Here is a 13,017-nt window from a genome sequence, read left to right on the forward strand (position 1 = left end):
TGTCCGTCGAGTTACCTTCCCCTCGACTCAGTAGGGATTTGAGGTACCAACGGACAGGTGAGTGTGTAATAGCTCTTTGCTGTTATCTTGCTGTTGTATTTAGAGAAGTATATTTGATTCCATGAGTGACTTTATACCAATTGGAATGCTTGGCATTTCTCTACTTCATGTTTGTAAGCTATATATATACTCTTGCAATCTATTTGAGAATTAACATCATATATAGCTCCTTGAACCTGCTTATTGTTAGGCATTAGTGGATTGAATATTCCTTCAGCCCTTGCCTGCTCATTATGATATTGAATAGTGAGTCTATGCACTGAACCATTTTACATCAATAGCTTATATGTAAGCTGTTCCCAAAAATGTTAAAGATTTTCATCCTATAAACATCTCAACATTGAATAATTGGCCAGCGAATACTAATGTTCTGCTACTTTTGCCTTTTTAAACACCGAGTGGTCTAAGAAATGTATTGGCTTCCAGCATAATCGGTTATTATGTTGGTGTTTTTCCTTTTTTCATTTCTTATTAGAGCGGGCCTCATTGACCTGAGCGAGCGCCAGGCGAGGTGAGGCCATCCCCTAGCAAAATTGTGGGTGAGTGATTAATTAACTAATCAATTTACAATAATAGAGCAATGTCTCTGTGGTCTTTATGTCTCATATTTCACAAGATATTGTTAGTATTCACAACATGGGTACTTGTTTGTTTGTATATACTGTCTTTGTGTTTCAGGAGCGGATGGTTTTCATATACCATGACTTCATCTCCTACCAATATATACACACAGGGCTGGTAGGTTATTGTCACTGGCATGGTGCGTACACTTATATGTAGATATTTCTTTACTATCACAGTTGCAGTAGTGTTGTATTAGGTCCTGAAGAAAGCCTTTTTAGGCTGAAACATGTCGACCGATTGATTCATCCACGAATGGTAATATTTGTTTTCATCCATTCACACTCTGCTTTTAATCTTGTCACCATGGTGACCGTCTGAATAAAGGTTTTTTAGGCACCATGCTAGTCAATTTTATCTCACCACTTTCTAAATAGCACATATGCTTTGTACACTGCAACTTTTCTCACTTCCCACAGCCCTTTACACACTGCTACCCAGATTTCCATCACTGGTGTACCATACACTAGCTGTTGTATTCACATTCCTCTCAAGGTGAGACACCTAGTGGATACCAGGCTGGTTTTTCAAAATCCCAGATGATGAAGTTCCGCCATTGGGTGGGCTGATGGGTTCACTTTTGCTCTGCTCTCCCACACTCACAGTCTATACTTCTATCCATTGAGTACACGCTAGACACTTTTGGCCACTATAGACCTTAGCCCCCCTTGTATGTTTTTCATTGATACAATCAAAGTGACAGTGAAGTAAGGTGCAGTTTTCCCAAATGCCTGACAGTACAAAATGAGTCCAGAAATAAAAACAGGTGTTGCAGCAGAAATAAAGCGCTTGGTTGAGTAAGGAATTTTAAAAGAAATAATGAGCAGTCCATGTAATTCACCTATAATTGGCATAAAGAAACCAAGCGGAAAATATAGGGTAGTCCAAGATATTGGAAAGATAAATAAAATTGTCGTCCCATGTTGCCCAGTAGTACTGAATCCAGCAGTGATTTTGTATCAGATAACATGGAGTGAAGGATGGTTTACGGTAATTGATTTATGCCATGCCTTTTTCTCCATCCCATTGCATCCAGACAGTAAATTATTCTTTTCGTTTAAATTTGACGAGCGTGTTTAGAACTGGAATTGTGTTCCTCAGGGGTACACGGAAAGTCCATCGATTTTTATTCAGATTTTGAAAAAAATTTCTTGAATATTTGGTGCTGCCCGGACAGTCTGTTCTGGTACTGTATATAGGGGACCTACTAGTCGCGTCTAAGACCCGAAGTGACTGCATTGCTGATACAATTGCATAACTGAATCATGGGGCTGAAGGAGGACATAAAGTGTCACCTGAAAAGTTGCAGTTCTGTACCACATCAGTCAAATATCTGGGACATCAGATAGAAAGATGGGTCAGAAGAATGACTTCAGAAAGAATCAAAATAATTAAAAACATGAAATTACCTCTGACGTAGAAAGAAATCAGGATAGTTCTCAGAGTTGTAGGTTACTGTAGGCAGTGGATTGTGGGATTCACAGTGCTTGCAAAGCCCTTGATTCAACTGACTAAGAAACAGGCAAGAGATCCAGTGAATGGAAAGATGAAAGCATGACTGCTTTCCTAAAATTACGCAATTGCATATGTGGAACCCCAGTATTGGGGATGCCTGATTATTCAAAAGAATTTGCACTGTTCTGTGATAAAAGAGACAATTGTGTTCTTTCAGTCTTAACCCAGACCCATGGCCAAATGCGACGTCCTGTGGTGTATATCTCTGCCACATTAGACCCGGTGGCATCAGCATTGCCAGGGTGCCTAAAGTCTGTCGCTGCAACTTGTATGCGTCTGGAGCAAAGTGAATCCATTGTAATGGGACACCCTGTATGTCCCACATGCAGTTGTGATTTTGCTGACACGAACTCGAACACAATACCTCACTCTTAGTCAGCTGACTAAGTATGAACGAGTTATTCTAGGTGCTGAAAATGTGACAATAGCCAGATGTACTATCCTGAATCCAGGAACCCTGGTACCTGATTCACAGTTTGAAGAGGTGAAGGAACAAGTCGAACATGATTGTGTCGACCTCACAGAATATAGTACTAAACCACTTCCAGACATACAGGAAGAAACATTAAAAGAATCAAGAGTATGAGCTATTTGTAGATGGCTCATGCATAAGACATGAGGAAGGAGGATTGAGTGCTCCCTATGCTGTGTGCACATTGGCTGGTATAGTCGAAGTATCCTATTTGGCAGTGGTCAAGTCTGCACAAGTAGCCAAATTGATTGCTTTAATAAAAGCGTGCAAATTTGGGAAGAATTGGAAAGCAACCACTTACACTGATAGTCAGTACGGGTACAGGGTTGTGCATGCCTTTGGCCAACTGTGGATGCAAAGGGAGTTCATGACTTTTTCAGGAACCCCAATTAAAAATGGACATTTTGTAAAAGAATTAATTGAAGCAATTCAATTGCCAAAAGAAGTGGCCGTGGTTAGGTGTGCTGCTCACCAATCGGGAAAGGACAAAGTGACAGCTGGTAATCGTTATGCTGACCAAGTGGCCCAACATTGCGCAAAGTACATAATGGCAGTAAACAAGAAAATCGATGCATGTGGAATCAGCTACCAACTTATGCGGCTAGAGGGCGTAGGAACATGGGAAGAAGTGAGAGATTTACAAAATGAAGCAGAATAAAAAGAAAAGGAAGAATGGGAGATAATAGGTTGTCAGAGAAGGGTTGAAGATGGTGTCATAATTTACTTGGATGGGAGACCTCTGTTACCGGACTGTATGCTTACTCCTATGGCTAGGATGTATCACGGGAATGCACACATAGGTGGAGATGCAGTGATAAGACTGTTCAGACATGATTGGTTTAATGCGAAGTTCAGGAATGTAGTGGAGATTCTTTGCCAGAGATGCTTAATTTGTCAACAAATGAACCCTGGTAGGAAAACTGTAGTTTACCACGGGAAAATTAGAAAGGCAGAAGGTCCATTCATAAGATTCCAGCTTGATTTCATTCAGTTAACTGCTTGTCGAGGATTAAAATATGTACTTGTCATTGTTTGCCTATTTTCCAAATGGGTACAAGCGTACCCGATCAGAATCAATGACAGCTTAACTGTAGCCAAACTCCTATTGAGAGAGCTCATTCCGCAATTCAGTTTTCCAGTAGGGAATGAGTCAGACGGAGGGTCTCATGTTAATAATGAAATAATTTGATTAATTTGTGAAGCATTCAAAATTGAGCAAAAGCTGTACTGTGCATTCCACCTAGAGGTTTTTGGAGTAGTAGAACACATGAATGGCACAATCAAATCAAGATGGGGAAAGATGTGTGAATCTACCCGATTGGAATGGCCTGATGCTTTGCCTCTTGTCCTGATGGGACTCAAAAGCATACCAGAAAATAAAACAGACTTGAGTCCCCATGAAATACTCATGGAAGGGTAATGAGGCCAGCATGTGCGCCAGGACACAAGCTGTTGAATATATCTGATGATTTGGTATTGGAGTACTGCAAAGAGTTGGCTGATCGAGTGCGTTCTATCTCTCACCAGGTTCAGGAAGACGCTGTAGCCAGACAATCAACTCCAGCACATGATTTGAATCCAGGTGATTGGGTAGTGATCAAAAAGCACACTCGAGAGTTGTGCCTAGCACCACAGTGGGGAAAACCAAACCAACTAATATTAATGTCTACCTCAGCTGTAAAGTGCAAACGAATTCCAAACTGGAATTAAGCAAGACATACAAAAAGACTGACAGAACCTGATAAAGCAGAGGCTGAAGGTTGTACAGCTGAAGGATCCCAATAAATCGATCCTGAAGTAGCTGATGAGGAACAACCGAGCACGAGTCAGGATGAGTGGATTCCAGTAGTCGACATACCTCAAGTGACAATAAGAACAAGAAGTCAAACTTATTTAGATAGTCAGAGTGATAGTGAAGATGAGACAGGAATAGAAGAACACATTTAGATTATAGAAATCAAAGACAATATCAATCAATCAATCAATTAATTACCAAAATATGTATAGCGCGCTACTCACCCGTGAGGGTCTCAATGTGCTGGGGGTGGGGAGGGTCGCTACTGCTCAAACAGCCAGGTCTTGATTTGTTTCCTGAAGGAGAGATGGTCCTGGGTCAGCCGTAGGTGAGTGGGGAGGGAGTTCCATGTCTTGGCTGCCAGGTAGGAGAAGGATCTTCCTCCGATGGTGGATTTCCGAAATCATGGGACGGAGGCGAGGGCAAGGCTGGCGGATCGGAGCTGGCGGGTGGATGTGTAGAATGTGAGGCGGCTGTTGAGGTACTTCGGGCCCATGTCGTGGAGAGCCATGTGTGCGTGGATGAGGAGTCTGAAGGTGATCCTCTTGTTGACGGGGAGCCAGTGAAGGTCTTTCAGGTGAGCAGAGATGTGGCTGCGGCAAGGGATGTCCAGGATGAGTCGTGCTGAGGCGTTCTGAATGCGCTGGAGTCTTTTCTGAAGTTTGGCTGTGGTTCCAGCATAGAGGGTGTTTCCATAGTCCAGACGGCTGGTGACGAGGTCCTGGGTAACCGTTTTCCTAGTTCCGGTGGGGATCCATCTGAAGATCTTTCAGAGCATGCGCAGGGTGTTGAAACAGGATGATGAGACGGCGTTCACTTGCTTGGTCATCGTGAGAGAGGAGTCCAGGATGAAGCCCAGGTTGCATGCATGGTCCGTAGGTTTGGGTGCGCTGCCCAGGGCAAGGGGCCACCAGGAGTTGTCCCAGGCGGAGGGAGATGGTCCGAGGATGAGGACTTCCGTCTTGTCTGAGTTCAGTTTCAGACGGCTGATCTTCATCCATTCTGTGGCGTCTCTCATTCCTTCCTGGAGGTTGGCTTTGGCGGTGGCGGGGTCGTTGGTGAGGGAGAGGATCAGCTGGGTGTCGTCGGCGTAGGAGATGATGTTGAGGTTGTGTTGGTGGGCAATGGCTGCGAGAGGGCTCATGTAGATGTTGAAGAGGGTGGGGCTGAGTGAGGATCCTTGTGGAACGCCGCAGATGACTTCGGTGGCCGCGGATTTGAACGGAGGGAGGCGGACTCTCTGGGTTCTTCCGGCGAAGAACGAGATGATCCACTCCAGTGCCGCTCCTTGAATTCCGGCGTTGTTGAGGTGTTGTATCAGGGCGCGGTGGCATACGGTGTCGACGGCTGCTGAGAGGTCCAGGAGGATGAGGGCAGCTTTTTCCCCGTTGTCGAGCAGGGTCCTGATGTCGTCGGTGGCTGCGATGAGGGCGGTCTCGGTGCTGTGGTTTGCTCAGAAGCTGGACTGTGAGGAGTCGAGGGATCCGTTGGTCTCGAGGAAGGCGGAGAGTTGCCTGTTGATGGTCTTCTCGATGACTTTGGCTGGAAAGGGGAGGAGCGAGATGGGGCGGGAGTTCTTGAGGTCCGTGGGGTCCACGGTGGGTTTCTTCAGGAGGGCGCTCAGCTCAGCATGTTTCCAGCTCTCCGGGAAGGTGGCGGATGCGAAGGAGCTGTTGATGATTTTCCGGAGCTGGGGTGCGATGATGGAGTCGGCTTTGTTGAAAATGTGGTGTGGGCGAGGGTCGGTAGAGGAGCCAGAGTGGATGGTGTTCATCATGCGGGTGGTGTCTTCGGTGCTGACAGGGGTCCAGGTGCAGAGGGTGGTGGTGGGGGGCACTGTTTCGGTGGTTGGTTGCGTGGTCAGCGCGCCAAAGCTGTTGTGTATGTCGGCGATCTTGCGGTATCAAATCTGAGGAGGACCAGATAAGGAAAGAGCAACACACTCAGACAGAAGCAAACAGCAACTGTACTCCTGAGTGTGAGGAGGGGCAGATAGGTACTAGAGAAAATGCTCAGGCAGAAGACAATCAAGAAATTACAAGACCTGAGCAGAACCAGATAGGTAGAGAAAAACATGTTCTGGAAGAAGAAGATGAACAAAGCAAAAGTCAAAGCCAAATCCAGCAAGTTCCTGAACAAGGTCAGATTAGAATAGAAAAACCCATCCAGGCAGAACCGGAAAAAGTAATAAGCCCAGGACAAGGTAAGATAGAAAGGAAAACAAAAGACAAAAATAAGCAAAGTGTGCTACAACTAAACAAAAACAAAATAATTTTCGAAGAAAATCAAAACACATTGCCAGCTAAAAGACTCAAAAAAGGTGATGCTTGGCCTAGATTTGTCAAAAGATTGAAATATCGCCTTAAGACAATAAATGAAGAACCAGACCAAGTAGACGAAGTAACAAGCCAGTCTGAACCATCCACAGAGAAATCTATAAGGAGAAGTCCACGCTTGAAAAGACTAAATAATAAATGTAAAGGTCCTGAATGGGCCTATGTGATACTTGAGGACTTTGAAAATTTGGAAATCAGTGATGAAAGTGATGAAGAACTGATTACTGATCCAATTGACAAAGAAGTGAGACCTACTTGAAATTAAGTCCACAATTAAATTCTATGTAAAAGTTACAAAGAGGGGCTAAGTCTCCTTAGTCAAAATGGCTGATAATAGAGTTACTGGAAACTCGAAAAGGAATTGTATAAAGACAGGTTGTACAATATGCACATGTAGTATACTGATAGTACTCATAGTATGGCTATCAATCATTCATAGCATTTGTAGAGCACACTATATACCAGTGAGGTTATCAAAGCGCTGGGGGTAGGAGGTGCTGTACTGCTCAAAAAGCCAGGTCTTGTGGAGTTTTCTGAAGGACAGCAAGTCTTGGGTGTGCCGTAGATGGATGGGCAGGGTTTCCAGGTCTGGTGGCGAGATGGGAGAACGATCTTCCGCCGGTGGTCGTTCTTCGGTTGTGGGGGACTGTGTCGAGGAGAAGGTTGGTGGAGCTGGCGGGTGGGGGTGTAAAAACTGAGACGTCTTTTGAGGTACACTGGTCCGGTGTTGTGGAGTGCCTTGTATGCGTGGGTGAGGAGCTTGAAGGTGATCCTCTTGTTGACAGGGAGCCAGTGCAGGTCTCTCAGGTGGAGTGTGATGTGGCTGTGGCGAGGGATGTCGAGGATCAGGTGCGCAGAAGCGTTCTGGATTCGTTGAAGCCATTTCAGGAGTTTGGCCAAGGCTCCTGCATAGAGGGTGTTAACGTAGTCCAGCCAGCTGCTGACGAGGGCCTGGGTGACACGAGAAGATGCCACACGATGGAGCCGGCCTGATCCATATTTACAAATTGTTACGATAGGGCTATCTGACCCTCACTATACAAAACCTAATGAAATTGAAATGTCTCTTCATAAAATAAACGAATACATCTGTTTTTAACCTGGAGCCTACTCTGGATGAAATTAAAGTCACCTGATTAAAAATTGAGAAGAGCTCACTCCAACTGCCCTGAAGAAGTCCGTGGAGGACGAAACGAGTTGGCTACTGGAGTGAAGAAATGAATAAAGATTAAAACTTCAAAAAAACATCTGAGGACTCTGCTACTCAACTCATTGAATAATTTTTGACTTGTGTTGAATGATCATTAGTGCAACAGATTTCTAAAATACTGACGTGTGTGCTGGATCAATTGCTAAAAAATTGTTTGCTAGAACAAGTTTCTTGTCTTAGGAGATCTAGGGAAAGGAATCTCCGATCCGTGTCACCACACAATAAACAAGGCATTATACAGGATAAGTGCAATTGTGCTGTAAACCCCTTTTCCCATTCTTTTGTATTTTGTCCTGCATAGAGGGTGTTAACGTAGTCCAGCCAGCTGCTGACGAGGGCCTGGGTGACCGTTCTTCTTGTTTCAGTGGGGATCCACTTGTAGATCTTGCGGAGCATGCAGAGGGTGTTGAAGGGGGAGGAAGAGATAGCGTTGACCTGCTTAGTCATGGAGAGGGTGAAGTCAAGGATGACCCCTTAGGTTGCGTGCGTGGTCGGTGGGTGTTGGAGCTGTTCCTAGTGCGGTCGACCACCAAGAGTCGTCCCAGGCTGAGGGGGTGGGTCCAAGGATGAGGACCTCTGTCTTGTTCTAGTTCAGTTTCAGTCAGCTGTTCCTCATCCATTCGGCGGCGGCCTTCATTCCTTCTTGGAGGTTGGTTATGGCCTTGTGGGGGTCCTTCGTGAGGGAGAGGATCAGCTGGGTGTCATCAGCGTAAGAGATGATGTTGAGGTTGTGCAGTCGGGTGACGTGGGCGAGCGGTGCCATGTAGATGTTGAACAGCGTTGGGCTGAGGGATGATCCCTGGGAGCGGAAGGGGGAGGCGGATGCTCTGTGTTCTCACAGAGAGGAAGGAGGTGTTCCAGTCCAGGGCCTTCTCTTGGATAATGGCGTTGTGGAGGCGTGTGCGTAGTGTGTGCTGGCAGACCGTCTCAAAGGCAGATGATAGGTCCAGGAGGATGAGGGCCATGGTATCTCCGTTGTCTAGCATGTTTCTGTCATCGGTGGCGGCGACGAGGGCAATTTCGGTGCTGTGATTGCTGCGGACCCCAGACAGGGATGGGTCCAGGATGCTGTTCTCCTCGAGGTAGCAGGTCAGTTGTTTGTTGATGGTCTTCTTGATGACCTTCACCGGGAAAGGGAGCAGGGAGATGGGCCAGAAGTTCTTGAGGTCCTTGGGGTCCGCCTTGGGTTTCTTGAGTAAGGCGTTGATCTCGGCGTGCTTCTAGCTCTCCTGGAAGGTAGCTGTCTTGAAGGAAATGTTGATGGCTTTTTCAGAGCTGGGGTACGAAAGAGGTGCTGCCTTTGTTGAAGATGTGGTGAGGGCATGGGTCTGACGGAGATCTGGAGTGGATGGTGTTCATTATTTTGGTGGTGTCGTTGTTGTTAATGTTGGTCCAGGAGAGCAGGTGATCCGTTCGGAAGGTAGTCATGGGGGCAGAGGTGTCAGTGGTTGTCCGGGCGGTCATGGCGTTGAAGCTGTGATGATGTCTGCCATCTTACGATGGAAGAAGGTGGGCAGTGGGTCGCACAGGTCCTGCAAAGGTGGAATGTCATTGGATTTGGAGCTGGGGTTGGAGAGTTCCTTCACGATGTTGAAGAGCTCTTTGTTGTTGTGTGCATTGTTGTCTAGCCGGTCTTTGAAGGAGGCTCTTTTGGTGGCCCTGATGAGGTGATGGGGTCTGCGGGTGGCGTTCTTGTGAGTTGCGTAGCTGTCCGGTGTTTGTTCTCAGAGTCAGTTCTTCTCAAGCTTCCGGCATGTTTGTTTGGAGGCCTGAAGGTCTTCAGTGAATTAGCTGGCTTTCTAGCTGGTGTGGCTGTTGGAGGGTTTCTTGACCGGGGTGAGGGTGTTGGCGCAGTCATCGATCCACTGTCTGAGGTTGCGGGCGGCGGTGTCGGGGTCGGTAGGGTTGGCGGGTGTGTTCTGGGCGAGGGTGGTGGTTAGCTGTTCTTTGGTGACTTTGCTCCAGCAGCGACAATGCATCTGTTGGGTGCGGAGGTGCATGGTCGGTTTTCAGAAGGTGAAGTGGATGCAGTGATGTTTGGTCCAGAGTTTGGTGGTGTGGTTGAAGGAGACATGGGGACTTACGGAGAAGATGGGGTTTAGCGTGTGGCCGACGTAGTGGGTGAAAGTTGTGACGAGTTGTCTGAGTCTGAGGTTCTCGGTCAGGATGGTGGAGTTGGTGTCACTATTGTTCTCGAGGTGGAAGTTCAGGTCCCCGAGTAGGATAAAGTCTGTGGAGGCGAGGGCATGTAGCGATCACCTACCGGAGGATGGTAAAACAGACGGTTTACTGCAACATGAAAGAAAGGCCCCGTGAACTACTGTTCCCAGCAGGCAGTGGGGCGAGTTAAAGGGCAGGCCATATATAAGCATCTCCCCTGCATGCGGAGGGTGCTTGACAATTCATTTGGAAAGTAATCAAGATGGCGGATGGTGTTCCCTGCCGGATCCCAGCGTGAAGCCTTTCAGCTTCGTTCCTGATGTCAGCCTGATTTATTCCTGAAGATCGTTTTTCTCCTGTTTGCTGTACCCATTGCCTTTGGATTCTGTCTGGAGTAACAGTTCAATTTTGGCGGTACGGGTAATTCAGGAAGAAGCCGGTGCACTTCCTTCCTGCACCATTTTCGTCTTTGTTTTCTTGTCCAGAGCTCTCATAAAAGAAAACATCGGAGTGTTTTCTTTACTACTGCAACGTTGGCCTTTATGATCAATTCCTTGCCCTGCATATTCGGAGAACGCCAGAGAATGCTTTTCTAGCACTGCAACATTTGGCTGTGTTATGGTCGCAGGTGCTACTGTCTGCCACTCGTTTCTGGGTTTGTAAAGGCGGGGGCAGAACAGGGTTACTGCACACATTACCAACTGATTGTGCAACATATATGTTTTCATTTTGTTTGGATTTCTTTTATCTGGAAATACTGTCAGTACTATTTTACAATACAGGAGTGCAGTATTTATCTACATTTGAATTATGAAACTTATTGTGGTTTTTTTTTCTCACGCTTGCAATGCCAATATAGAATTGCAAGAGAAAAACAGTGGAGATTACTAGAGACTGTAGTGTGGTATTTTCTAGGCGGTGTGCTTATTGGAACTATGTAGGTAGTTTGTATTGCACATTCGCGTTTCTCTGTAATTGATTTAGAGGAACGCAAGTATCCTGTACCTGGCTTTATTACCATGGTGATCTTCTTTCTGCTGAGCTTCTGGTGAGTAGGTGTAGAGGTGATTAGTGATACTGTCTAACATGTGGCACATTCGTAATCATTTTTTAAAAAAAAAACATGAGGAAGACCTGTTTCAAATGAAATGTTTTTATAAAATGCATTTGACATAATTGTTCATGCTTTTTTATACCATTTTTAAATGTTTAAATGCCACATGGATATTATTGTGAGTTTAAAATGTATGTATTTTTTCTGCATCTTTTATGATCTAAAAGTGATCGAAATAAAGATTGAAAATGGAAATTGAATACTGTCTAACATTAGTGCGAGCTCCCATACATCTGTTGTGCTTTTTCTTTCTCCTGTCCTGCACGGTCACATCCATACTGATACCATACAGTCTCCTAGACCAGACCCTGAAAAGACCAGAAGACTTGCAGCAAGTTTGTTATTTTATCCCCTTCCCTTTTCCCCCTGGGCACAATCTCACGGAGCAGGGTTTCCTTTTTCTCTGCTTGGAGTTGCGTTCAAGGAAATTGGGGGAATTATCAACTACCATTGTCTCTGCTGGTCACAAGTATAAAAGGTTAGTGGCGTTGCTTATATTCTTGTGCTACTGAGAACCTAACAGGGGGTGTGTGCTGGGGGGTGGTTGGGGTCCGGGGGGGGTCTGTTGCCGGGGGTTCCTCTGAGGGTGGTGTTGGGGTTGGTGTAGATCTGGAAGTGCAGGTGTTCGGCGATGTTGAGGGTGTCGTCGGTGTTGGTCGACACTGTGAGGGTGTTCCTGTGGACGATGGCGATTTCTCCTCCTACTCCATCGATGCAGTCCCTGCGGGTGATCTTATAGCCTTCAGGGATGGCTATGGCGATGTAAGGTGCCGAGGAGGGGTTCAGCCACGTCTCTGCCAGGAAGGCGATGTCTGGGGCGGTTGAGTCGAGTAGGTCCCAGAGTACAACGGAGTGTTTGCGGGCGGATTGGGTGTTGAGAAGCATGCATCTGAGGTAGTTGGGTTCTTCTTTCCTGCTCAGTGGGTTGGCGGCCCGCATGCTGGTAAAGCTGCAATTCCGGCAGAAGGATCCTTGGATGCGCTTCGGGCGTCTAGGAAGCATGTGTGTGATCGTTCAGCATTGAGTGCATGGAGGGTGCTGCCATCATAGTGGGGGCGGGTGTCGTGGCATTTGTGAGGGCCAAGGGGTCTGGCGCTGGGCGCAGTCCAGGCGCGGACGGGCACAGAAAAGCTTGCCTTAGGGATGCCAGTGGAGCGGCCTCCATATGAGGGGAGGTGGGAGGGAGGAGCAGCTGGAAGGCAGGAGCGGGGTGGCAAATAGGAGAGCAGGAGGGCAGGGCCGCAGGGACTCAGCTGCGGGAAAAGGCCGTGAGGGATGGCGGGGGAGCAAGGGAAAAATTGGGCACAGGAAAGATGCAGAATGAAACCAAAAATGGGCAATCAAAGCAAAAGTCTGGAGGAAAACAAAATTAGGCAAGCAAAGCAAAGTCTGGCAAACCACAGCAGCAGCGAGGGGAGCAACCTGCCTGCGAGCAGGGTCAGACAATAGCAGTACCTTATTTGATGGTTGCTAACAAAAGACATGACACTAATACACATGGAAAGGTAGATAACCTTAAATAAGACAGAGAAGATTTAGAAGCACTGGACGAGATACAATTACACTATAGAAAAATCAGAAATGAAACAGATTTAAATGTTTTTGTAAATTTGTTAGTACATTTTGAAGAAACAATTGAAATTAGTGATTGCTATGTCTGTATGAAATTACCGATATCAGAAGCAAAAGGAGTAACATATCATCACATACCACTGGCATATGGTATTTCATGTA

The sequence above is a fragment of the Lissotriton vulgaris genome, chromosome 3_1, assembly GCF_964263255.1.
Source record: "Lissotriton vulgaris chromosome 3_1, aLisVul1.2, whole genome shotgun sequence".
NCBI classification, from domain to species: Eukaryota; Metazoa; Chordata; class Amphibia; order Caudata; family Salamandridae; genus Lissotriton; species Lissotriton vulgaris.